This window comes from Pseudophryne corroboree, chromosome 4 (genome assembly GCF_028390025.1).
Source record: "Pseudophryne corroboree isolate aPseCor3 chromosome 4, aPseCor3.hap2, whole genome shotgun sequence".
NCBI lineage: Eukaryota > Metazoa > Chordata > Amphibia > Anura > Myobatrachidae > Pseudophryne > Pseudophryne corroboree.
This window is the reverse complement of record NC_086447.1, coordinates 496,475,178-496,487,994: the sequence shown is the minus strand read 5'-3', so window position 1 is coordinate 496,487,994 and position 12,817 is coordinate 496,475,178.

Here is a 12,817-nt window from a genome sequence, read left to right as displayed (position 1 = left end):
GAACCCCTCACAACATCTCTCTCTTCTTGCTTGCTGTTTTCCCAGTCTATTGGCAGGAGAGATGCTGGGTCTCTACTAAGTGACAGGAAGGAAGGTCAGCCACCTTCCCTCTGTGCACACAAGCTGTTGCAGGACATACACAGGAGATTTATTAATAACTAATATGGCCACTATAAACTGCAAGAGGTTTTATAATACACAGTCTATATTCTGTAATATACAAAGCTATTGCTGCCTGCTGCTGCCTTCCCAACCTACTAGGGGAAAAGGAGCCAGGGCTCTGCTAGGGAGGCGGTCGTTAGGTCGACAAGCATTAGGTCGACATACATTGGGTCGTCCACTGAAGGTCGACATGGTCACTAGGTGGACATGCAAAAAGGTCGACATTCATTTTTCACAATTTTTTTAATTTTTTCACTTTTCATACTTAACGATCCACGCTGACTACAATCGGGAACGGTAACCTGTGGCGAGCGCAGCGGTAGCGGAGCGAGGCACCTTGCCCAAAGCAAGGTGGACGCGAGGGGACGCGGTGCACTAATTGGGGTTCCCCATCACTTTACGAAGAAAACTGCACCAAAAACAGTAAAAAAAACTCATGTTGACCTAATGACCATGTCGACCTAATGACCATGTCGACCTAATGCATGTCAACCTTCAGTGGTCGACCCAATGTATGTCGACCTAATGCATGTTGATTTAATGAACCACACCCCTCTGCTAAATGATAACATCTGTATCTGTACTGACATGCTGAAGCAGGAGTTACACAGTGGTGTGCAGTGTACACATAATATATGGGGTGGAACAGAGCTTCTTTTTTCCATTTTGATGTGTTTTATATACTGTATAAAAAAAATGCCCACTGTTAGCTGCAATAGCTTGATTGTATAATATGGCACTCCGTGCCTCCCCAGCCAATGACCTCACCACATGTCACTTATTGAAACATAATCACAGACAGGGCCGTCTTTTCATATGGGCTCATTGGGCACTTGCCCAAGGGCCCCAGTAGTATAAGGGCCCTAGCCTGATAGCTGAGGGTCCCCTCTTTCCAGGAGTACCAGATATTTTAAAATCGGCCCTGGGGAACCAGAGATATCTGACTTCAAACAGTGGTCCCCATTCGAGCCTGTTAATTGCTCTTCCCACCGCAGCACTAGGTGGCGCCTTTTGCTCCCCGTCCTCCCTCTACCATAGTACTCCGCTTGGCCAGTGGGGTTTTGCAGAATGATGCGGTTGCATTGTGATGTCTTCACACAGCCGCGTCATTCCACGAAACTCGGCCCCTGAGCGGAGTAGTATTAGAGAAGAGGGTGGAGGGGGAGTGGGAAATATACTTACACCCTCTTGGCAATGAGCATTACCCTTGTCAACTAGCATTATCCTTGGCAACAAGCATGGATCCCAGAGCATGAAACCCCTAGAAATTAGCATGACACACAGCACGTGAAACCCTTAGCAACATGCATGACACCCATCGCGTGAAACCCATGGCAACCAGCGTAACACCTAGTGCGTGAAACCCCTGGCAATGAGCGAGACACTCTTTGTCTTGCTCACAGCCACAGACACCTTATCATTCTCAACCTCCTCTTCTGACAGAGGCTGCTGCACAGACACTTCCTCCACATCTAGCCCCATCTCTTCAGCCCTCCTGCTCCAACTCTCCTCTTTCATCAGAAAACAGTTAAGACTGATAAATCAAAGACAATAATAAACCTCTTCACCACCACCTATATCACACACACACACACACACACACACACGACACTCACACAACAAACACAAATAATGACAAGACAAAACTTAAAATGAAACAGGACAAATACATGACAAAACTTTAAAAAGGACATAGACAAAACAATAAAATAAGACAACTTTCAATTCCAGGCAACAATGACAAAATTAACTCTCCTCTAACTCTAACGCTGCCTAGGGGCGCCGGCCACTGGAGGACACCACTGAATTCATTAAAAAAACTGAAGGATGTCTCTGTACAAGGGTCAGTAATGAACTTACAGAATGGGGGATAGAACACAATAAGGAGAATACTGTATGTTTGTGCGTATAGATGTATATATACACATACAATTAAAGGGATGTAGTTGGCATCCCGATAGGACACCTGACCTGATTGACAGGCAGAGGCGTTCGCAGAGTGTGAACATGGCGGTGCGCGGAAAACTGCAACTGAAACTGAATAAGGCCCTTTATAAGGAAATTTCCTGATGGTATAGATATCCTTAAATCCTTAAACTTAGTACATAAAATGTTCTGAGTGGTCTCGATTAAGTTCTGGAGATGCAAGACATTTATGTGGGATTGCCTGAATCTTCTTTTTGGGAAGCAGTCTTTAAGTGTTCTGACACAATTCAAGGGACTTGGGATTCTGGCTTTAAAAATATCTCCTCTTCTGTGACTGGAACCTATAAGAAGTCTCTTCTCAAGCACCTTAACAATGCAGCAAAGGCAGTGATCCCGATCATTTGGAGATCATCCCCCCTCTATTTGGATTGATTACTACATGTGTGTGGATGAAATTTTCACTTTTTCCTTAGGAAAGCACACTGATCTATCGGCCACCTGGTTGCCCTGGCTGTAGTTCAAGAATACTGCTGTATATGCCTCCTACCTTTCAATCAATACTATGTCCTTCTCCTTCTCCCACTCCCCTCTAACAGACTCAGAATTGTACCTCGATGATCTATGTTTAGGCCGCAAAGTACAGTACATCCTTTGTTTATACGAGTGACTTACCTATTCCTCCTTTCCTAACCCCCTACCTTCATTCATTTCTCATTCATTCATCCTCTTTCCATCCCCCATCCCATATTTCTTTACTGTTTAATGTGTTTTTAATATGTTCTTTTATGTTCATATTGCTTTTATATCTGTTGCAATATACATGGTATGTCCAGACCATACTTGCCTACCTGACCCTCTCCATGAGGGAGAAAATGCTCTGTTCCTGGACTTTCCTGGTAATGTATGATTGCCATCACCTGTGGTGAGCTAGTTAATTGATAAGAAAAGTGTTTCACCACAGGTGATGGCAATCATACATTACCAGGAAAGTCCAGGAACAGAGCATTTTCTCCCTCATGGAGAGGGTCAGGTAGGCAAGTATGGTCCAGACATAAGACATAATATGTATTGTGATATTATCCACCTAATTTTCATGCTCCCCTGTGTTACCATATACTGTGTTGCTATATGGTTTTTTTAACCTTTCCTCATATCTCCACATACAGTATGTTTTGTGTATCATTGGGGGATATTCAATTGTTTGAAAAGTCAGTTGGATGTCGGTTTGTTCCTATCTAATAGACAGGAAAAAACAGACACCCAACCAACTTTTCAAACAATTGAATTCCAATATGTCCTATATGTCTTGTATACCATTTTTCTTCAATAAACACAGTTTGAATAATAAAAAAAAGAAGTGGTGTTCTTGGTGCTGTTTTCCAATGAACTTTCCTTCAGGAAAATGAAAAGATCACAAACATAGGGCAAAGTCAGTCATTGTGGGGCACTGTCAACCACACAGGCTGTATGGAATAGGCCCAATTAGTAGAAAAGAAGACTGCAATTTACATATGTCATACCTCCCAACATGACCCTCTCCAGGAGGGACAGAATGCTCTGTTCCTGGACTTTTCTCTTAATTTATGATTGCCATCACATGTTCTGAAACACCTTTCTTATCCATTAACCTGTTCAACACAGGTGCCAGCAATCTTAAATTAAGAGAAAAGTCCAGAAGCAGAGCTTTGTGTCCCTCCTGGAGAGGGACATGTTGGGAGGTATGATATGTGCTTACTTATTCCACTTTTTTATGAGTTGCCAAGCCTACATGTTTTACTGAGCTCCCATTGAAAAGACAAAAGCAATATAAAGAAATAAATATTAGTTGTAAGACAAGGAAATCATTCAGCCGACTAAAGAAATTCCTAGGAGTTCAAACTTCTTAGCTTCTTTTATACTAGTTGGAATTTAGCTTCCATCATAGTTGGAAATGCTGTAGGATTAAACTAAATCAAGTCCAAATATGTGTAGATATAATATTGCAAGGTTTGAGACTGATATTTATATTGATAATATATTACTCATTGCACCATACTTCATATAAAGGCATTCTATTACCTTTATGTGTTTCCTTCACAGTAATCCATTAATCATTTCAACATAATAGACTGCAGATATGCTTGTGCTCAGCAAGTCTATAAAGCCATTTATTTTATTTTATCTAAACTAAGGTTTCCTTTGGCCAAGCCATGCCGTATAATGTGGCTCAGCTTTTCAGAGCTTCAGAAAATGATTGATAATCTCACATAGCTTTACTGAAGTGGGCAGAAGGCAGACAAGCTCTATTATGTTCCACAAGAGATGAAAAAGTGTTAGGTTCTTGACAGCAATGTAATATCATACAGCCAGTACCCAGGGCCTTTTTTTTTTTCATTCAAGGAGGCTGTTGTATTGAAGAAACAGAGATAATGTGAGATGACTGCTCCATCCATCTGAGCTGTACAGTACAGGTTAGGTGGATGGCAGCAGACTACATTATTATGTGAAATAGGAATTTGATACATATACCTGTACTTCCAATATAGCATATTTCATATATTACAAAAATGCACTGGAATGTGCAAAATGCTGGGCAACAAGTAAGTCATATTTTGGATTCATTTGTAATTGATCCTTAATTGATTCTGTAGATGTCCACTCAAGCTAAGATTTCAGTTTTGGGGGGATTTAGACTTTAAGGTGTAACTTGAAATTTCAGCTGTGCATCAGTCATCGAGCACCTGTTATCGGACAGCCAACTTGGGTAAAGAATCTTAACTGTATTAACTGCAATAGGATGAATCCAGTTTGTGAATACAAATAATACTATGTATTAAAGTATACCTTTTGTATTAAATGTTGCTAGAGTTAAAAAAAAATTATCTTCTACAGTAATTAGGGGGTAATTCAGAGTTTATTGCAGCAGAAAATTTGTTAGCAGTTGGGCAAAACCATGTGCACTGCAGGGGGGCAGATATAACATTTGCAGAGAGAGTTAGTGGGTTATATTGTTTCAGTGCAGGGTAAATACTGGCTGCTTTATTTTTACACTGCAATTTAGATTTCAGTTTGAACACACCCCACCCAAATCTAACTCTCTCTGCACATGTTATATCTGCCCCCCCCCTGCAGTGCACGTGGTTTTGCCCAACTGCTAACAAATTTGCTGCTGCAATCAACTCTGAATTAGGCCCTTAGTCTTATGTATTGTGTGCTGAGTTATATCACAGTTTACCTAGCAATTTGCAAAAGTTTGGGCTTCTACGCTGATATTTTATTTATATTGTTTACCTGTCGTAAATTGATTAAGTTGTAAAATCAACAGGCTGTATTATATTCATTCAGTGATGAATTAGTCTATGGGTCAGGGTGATCATCCTAGTACTAGAAACACTGGCATTACTACTAGTAATTCAACATCTTCTACCAGTGCAGACAAAGTTAATGTGGAAAGAAGAAATATAAGCAAGGCCTTCAAAGTTATTTAAATCTAACTCAACGTCAAATAAAACATCAGCTTGTGGTGATGGGACTGGCAATGGAAATGTAATTGCTGATGAGTGTAGTGATTTGGAAAAAAATTAAATAACATTCCATACAGCACCCATGGTGGCAAAGAAATGCTCAGACCATGGTCACTGTTACTCTACATGGTACTAGTAGAAAGTGAGTGACCAACGCAGTCATGCATCTCCTGCAACTTCCCAAGCACGCTCCTCACTCTAAGTGTCACCTCCAACCCAGACATATCCATAACTGGAAATAATAACACTTAGGCTGAAGAACAAAATGTGACTGTATTCACAGAGGAATTGAGAGGAGAGTCCAAGGGTGTCCACGAGCGGTATGTGTGTGTGTCAGATTGCATTTTGATACTGTGATACAGATATGTCTATCGTCAGCTTATCAGCAACAATCTGCACCCACATGTGATCTGTTTGCTGGAGCATATGCATCATGTGATCCTATAGATCACGGGTGCTTACACAGTACACATGTTGGCAGGCATTGTAATCGCGGCAAACAACCCACGACTATTAGCAGCCGCGTATAAGTGGAGACAGGACTCATCTGTAATTTCTGAGCTGCATCCTTCCACAATTTCTAAATCATCTGAAAATGTGAAGATAAGTAATATTGCAGAAGATTAAGATATAGAGGGTGGAAATTAAAATATTATTAATCTGTAACAGGATAATAGCGATGAATGTATATCTGACAATGAGGATAATGATGATGATGATGATGATGACACTGTTATATGTGAAAAAGTTGATGATGATAATTATAATAATAATAATAATAATAATAATAATAATAATGATGGCGGTGAATGTATCCAAGTAAAGTAGCCACCAGTGGTCCCACCTCATACCCATGAAAAGCACATTTTCTACATGCAATTCGAATGGGCAGTTTTAAACACATTCTATTATTTATCCACACAATAAACTTTATGGTTCAGAATTCCTTCAAAAAAGAGGGTCCTCTGCAGTAGATGCTCTCCATGTACCATCTGGGGAAAAAACCCATACGATCTACCATATCATCAGCTAAAGCATACCTTCCAACTGTCCCGATTTTCACGGGACAATATAGTTTTTTGGGGGCTGTCCCACTCGTGGATCGCACTGTCCCGCAATAGGGGGAGGGGCAGTTGGGAGGCTCCTGTCAGCCGCTGCTCTGCCTAGCAGAGTAGCAGTGAACAGACCCTATGCGCACAGTGTCTATTCACAGCAGACAGAGGGACTGGGGGCATGCCAGCAGCTTACTGAGCACTGGCCATGCACCCACTGTGATGAAAACGAAGGCACCCACTGTGATGAAAGCGAAGGCTCCCTTTTCGGATGGGCGCGGCTCCACCGCGCGCAGAGTCCAAGTGGCCTCATACTAAAAGTTGAGAGGTATAGCTAAAGCAACAAGAATTAAGGCAGTAGAATGCCACACTTTATATACTTGAGCAACTGGAGAAACAGTTGCAAGCCATCAAAAGCTACATATCTAACCATGACGTAGAGAGAGGGGAGAGGAAGCATATTACCTTAAGGCAGGACGGCCTTTAAGTTATATGCAAGCTGCAAAAGCCATTTGAAAGTGTCGCAAACAAGGTGAGTTCTGGCACTGTCAGCCTGACTCATACCAGTAATTACAGTACTCAAAAAGCATTTAGAGAAGATAAAGGAGCATATGCTGAAAGCAAGCGATTCTGCAAAGTATGTTGACCTTTGTTATGACACTGGGGTTTTGCAGATGTGGATCGGGAATGAATGTCATGCCTGAGGGTCTGGCTTGGTTGGGAGATGCGTGTCTGACTGGGACAGAGGTGGACATAAGGACTGGAAGCTGGAAGGCCTAATCCATTTCCTACTCATGGAATAAATGACATGAATTCCAATGGGGTCCACAATGGTAGCAGGAACTTGTAAGAACTGTCTGATGGCATGCACCGATGCAGCACTAAGAATATATAAACTTTATTAAACTGAATAGTGCTGATGGTAACTTGAGCTAAGGCCAATGTACGCAGCAATAAGATAGAATACAGGAGGATGCATGGACTGGAACCAGAATGATGACCAGAATGAGACCATTATTAGAGCCGGACTGAAACCGGAGGTGACTGGACTGGAACTGGTATTGAAGCCTGACTGGAACCAGTATTGGAGCTAGACTGGGACCAGTATTAGAGCCAGACTGGAACCAGAAGGTGACACGACTGAGACTAGAGTTTGAGCCGGAGAGAAACCGGGAAAGCAACTGAACTGCACCCTGAAAGTCAACCAGACTAAACCCAGAGTGGCAAGCGGACTGGAGCTGGAGAGGAAACCAGAACCACAGACTGAACCCACACAGACAACCAGACTGGACCCTGAGTGGCAACTGAATTGGACTCAGAGAGGCAACCTAACTGGAGCTGGAGAGACAACTGGACTGGACCCAGAGAGGCAATCGGACTGAAGCTGGAGAGACATCCAGACTAGACCCAGAGAGGCAACTGGAAAGACAACCAGTAATCAGAGCAGCTGGAAGCTTAGAAACAGGTAGGCATCTCGTAGAATGTTTGGATGCTCTGAGTGGAGAAAACTGGGTCAGTGGACACATTCCATCATGGCGCATCCATGCTGTACTGTTGGCGGGAATTCAGGTGTGCATTGAGACAACCAAGCACACCATGACAAGGGAGAGACAACATAAAGGTAAATAACCCAGCTGGGAACTCAAGAGCATTACAAGGAGGATGTTTAAAGCTTGTAGCCCTGATAATGCTTCTACTCATGGAGTAGAAAACACAATAAAACAATAAAACAGAGTTCTTAAATGCACACAAGACTTATGCGGAGGGTTTCCAAAGTGGTTTCCTCCCACCTCCACCATAACAAATGCAAAACAGAGAGTTTAAAACCTCTACACCAGCACTAGCTGTATAATGAATAATAAATGGAAATGGTGTCACATTACTTGAAATAGAGAGGACTATCCTTCTACTCCTTTAGCAAATAGGTTCTCTGCAATAATCTGTCTCCAAAGAATGTCTACTCTCCTTCATACTGTTTTTACTGTAGATCACCAATCCTCACAATATCATAAATGTGCACCCAAAACAGAGGAGAAGATGGACATACTGTAGTGTAATCCATTTAATAAAAGCATGATAAAGCAACACAATAACATTAAGTATATAGACATTCTATGTGGTTAGAATCTCTTAGTGACTGAAAGGAAACAATTACTGACAGACAGACAAGAAGTGACAATCAGCAGTTCTTAAGAGCATGTTAGGTGATAGGCCCCAGCATCAGTCCCAGGTCATCCAGTTCCACCTGTGCCAGACAGTCCACAATAACTACAGTTGGGAACCCCTGTAATGCACCTATGCATTTTGACCCACCACGGCTCTTTCTGAAGGTGAGCCAAATGAATGTCTCCAATTGTCTCTTCTTCCCTTAAAAACCCCATCTAACCAATCCAATTGGTGCAGTGCAGCTGATCACTGAACAGAGATCGACTGCAAGTCCCATGAAACTTTACTGCACCAGACCAATCTCCACACGGCAGGGCGGCGCTCGTGACTTACATAAGTCACTGCCCACATACAGCAGTAACCGTGCAGAAGTCAGATGCTATCATCACTGCTTCCTGTTATAGTGTCAACCACAATGTTGATCTTGTTGAACAGTGTTCTGTGTCAATATCCTGTTTGGCATGGCAACCGCATAGTATCACTGGTGGTGGCCATTGTTAACAGTGAGCATGAATATTTATTGGTTCAGCGAGCAGGATTCTTTTCTGTATTAATTCTGTATTTAATCTTCCTGCAACTCACATATGCATGTAAATATGCTCTTTATTTTTACTTACGGTATGCCACGCCTACATGTGGGGGTAATTCAGACCTGATCGCTGGGCTGCTAATTTTGCTGTCCTGTGTTTAGATAGTCGCCGCCCAAGGGAAGTGTAAATACCGACCCGTACAAGTGTGCGATCGCATGTGAACGCCAAGATGCAAAAATCCAGTGTGTGCAGTCTGTGCGCAGCCCAGGACTTACTCCTACAGTGTGATGAGAACAGGCTGATCAGGGCTGGAGCTGACATCAGACACCCTCCCTGAAAACACTTGGGAACACCTGCATTTTTCCGGATACTCCCAGTAAACGGTCAGTTACCACCCACAAACGGCCTCTTCCTGTCAATCACCTTGCGAACTCCCATGCGATTAGAATTTTCACACCATCCTGTCGCTGGTGGGCGTGCACATTGCAGTACATATACATGCGCATTCTATTGCTGTGCAAAAACACACAGCAGCAATCAGATCTGAATCACCCCCATGGTTCGAGCACAAATGTGTGCACCTCTAAATGGGCTTTAGTCAGGGCCATCTTAATATATAGGCACACTGGGCAGTTGGCCAGGGCCCCACAATTCTATGGGCTGTCAAGCATGGGTGGTTGGTAGTCACACAATCAGAGCGGCCAGGCTGCATTCTCTACAAGCCTTCTGCCAGACAGTGAATGGCTGTTACATTCTGACTGGTGGATGGCTGGAGCTATTCACCAATAAGAGTGCTGACCAGTGGCGGAACTACCACAAGTACAAGCACTGTGAAGGGGCACAAAGCCAGCGGCATGTAATGAGTCAAACTGACTCATTACATGCCGCCTGGCTGTCGCTGTGTGCTGTGCCTGCGGGCCGCCTAAGAGCCGAGGAGAGAGCAAGGGGAGAAGGAGGAGAGAGCCGCAGCAGTGCAACGTAATTGGTGGAGGCGCTGCAGCCGTCCCTCTCCTTCCATATAGGCTGGCCGCTGCTGCTATGAATGCTGGGATACGCTTCCCTCATTACAGCAGCAGCTGCCAGCCTATGTGGAAGGAGAGGGATGGCTGCAGCGGTGCCTCCACCAATTACACTGCACTACTGCAGCTCCCTCCTTCTCCCCTGCCTGGGATCTGCCAGAAGCTGCACGAGGAGCCTGAGCCAGCGGAGATGGTAAGATCATCTGTTCTTTCTGTCTGTCTGTCTATCTATCTATCTATCCTGTCTGCCTGCTGTAATGTGTAAACAGGGGACTCTGTCTGCCGTAATGTGTAAAAAAGGAACGCTGTCTGCCGTAATGTGTAAAAAAGGGAGCGCTGTCTGCCGTAATGTGTATAAAATGGGACTCTGTCTGCCGTAATGTGTAAAAAGGGGATGCTGCCTGCCGTAATGTGTTAAAAGGGGGCTCTGTCTGCCATAATGTGTAAAAAATGGGACTCTGTCTGCCGTAATGTGTAAAAAGCGGATGCTGTCTGCAGTAATGTGTAAAAAATGGGACTCTGCCTGCCGTAATGTGTAAAAAAGGGGACTCTGTCTGCCGTAATGTGTAAAAAGGGGGGACGCTGTCTGCCGTAATGTGTAAAAAGGGGCGCTGTCTGCTGTAATGTGTAAAAAGGGGACTCTGTCTGCCGTAATGTGTAAAAAAGGGAATGCTGTCTGCCGTAATGTGTAAAAAAAATGGGACTCTGTCTGCCGTAATATGTAAAAAGGGACGCTGTCTGCCGTAATGTGTAAAAAAGGGGATGCTGCCTGCCGTAATGTGTAAAAAAGGGAACGCTGTCTGCAGTAATGTGTAAAAAATGGGACTCTGCCTGCCGTAATGTGTAAAAAAGGGGACTCTGTCTGCCGTAATGTGTAAAAAGGGGGCTCTGTCTGCCGTAATGTGTAAAAAATGGGACTCTGTCTGCCGTAATATGTAAAAAGGGACGCTGTCTGCCGTAATGTGTAAAAAGGGGGCGCTGTCTGCTGTAATGTGTAAAAATGGGACTCTGTCTGCCGTAATGTGTAAAAAAGGGAACGCTGTCTGCTGTAATGTGTAAAAAGGGGATGCTGCCTGCCGTAATGTGTAAAAAGGGGACGCTGTCTGCAGTAATGTGTAAAAAATGGGACTCTGCCTGCCGTAATGTGTAAAAAAGGGGACTCTGTCTGCCGTAATGTGTAAAAAGGGGGCTCTGTCTGCCGTAATGTGTAAAAAATGGGACTCTGCCTGCCATAATGTGTAAAAAAGGGGACTCTGCCGTAATGTGTAAAAAGGGGGACGCTGTCTGCTGTAATGTGTAAAAAGGGGGCGCTGTCTGCTGTAATGTGTAAAAAATGGGACTCTGGGGGTAATTCCAAGTTGATCGCAGCAGGAAATTTTTTAGCAGTTGGGCAAAACCATGTGCACTGCAGGGGGGGCAGATATAACATGTGCAGAGAGAGTTAGATTAGGGTGGGTTATTTTGTTTCTGTGCAGGGTAAATACTGGCTGCTTTATTTTTACACTGCAATTTAGATTGCAGATTGAACTCACCACACCCAAATCTATCTCTCTCTGCAAATGTTATATCTGCCTCCCCTGCAGTGCACATGGTTTTGCCCAACTGCTAACAAAGTTCCTGCTGCGATCAACTCAGAATTACCCCCTCTGTCTGCCGTAATGTGTAAAAAGGGGATGCTGCCTGCCGTAATGTGTTCAAAGGGGACTCTGTCTGCTGCAATGTGTAAAAAATGGGACTCTGTCTGCCGTAATGTGTAAAAAGGGGACGCTGTCTGCAGTAATGTGTAAATAATGGACTCTGCCTGCCATAATGTGTAAAAAAGGGGACTCTGTCTGCCGTAATGTGTAAAAAGCGGATGCTGTCTGCAGTAATGTGTAAAAAATGGGACTCTGCCTGCCGTAATGTGTAAAAAAGGGGACTCTGTCTGCCGTAATGTGTAAAAAGGGGGGACGCTGTCTGCCGTAATGTGTAAAAAGGGGCGCTGTCTGCTGTAATGTGTAAAAAGGGGACTCTGTTTGCCGTAATGTGTAAAAAAGGGAATGCTGACTGCCGTAATGTGTAAAAAAAATGGGACTCTGTCTGCCGTAATATGTAAAAATGGACGCTGTCTGCCGTAATGTGTAAAAAGGGGATGCTGCCTGCCGTAATGTGTAAAAAATGGGACTCTGTCTGCCGTAATGTGTAAAAATGGGAACGCTGTCTGCTGTAATGTGTAAAAAATGGGACTCTGTCTGCTGTAATGTGTAAAAAGGGGATGCTGCCTGCCGTAATGTGTAAAAAGGGGACGCTGTCTGCAGTAATGTGTAAAAAATGGGACTCTGCCTGCCGTAATGTGTAAAAAAGGGACTCTGTCTGCCGTAATGTGTAAAAAGGGGGCTCTGTCTGCTGTAATGTGTAAAAAATGGGACTCTGCCTGCCATAATGTGTAAAAAGGGGGACTCTGCCGTAATGTGTAAAAA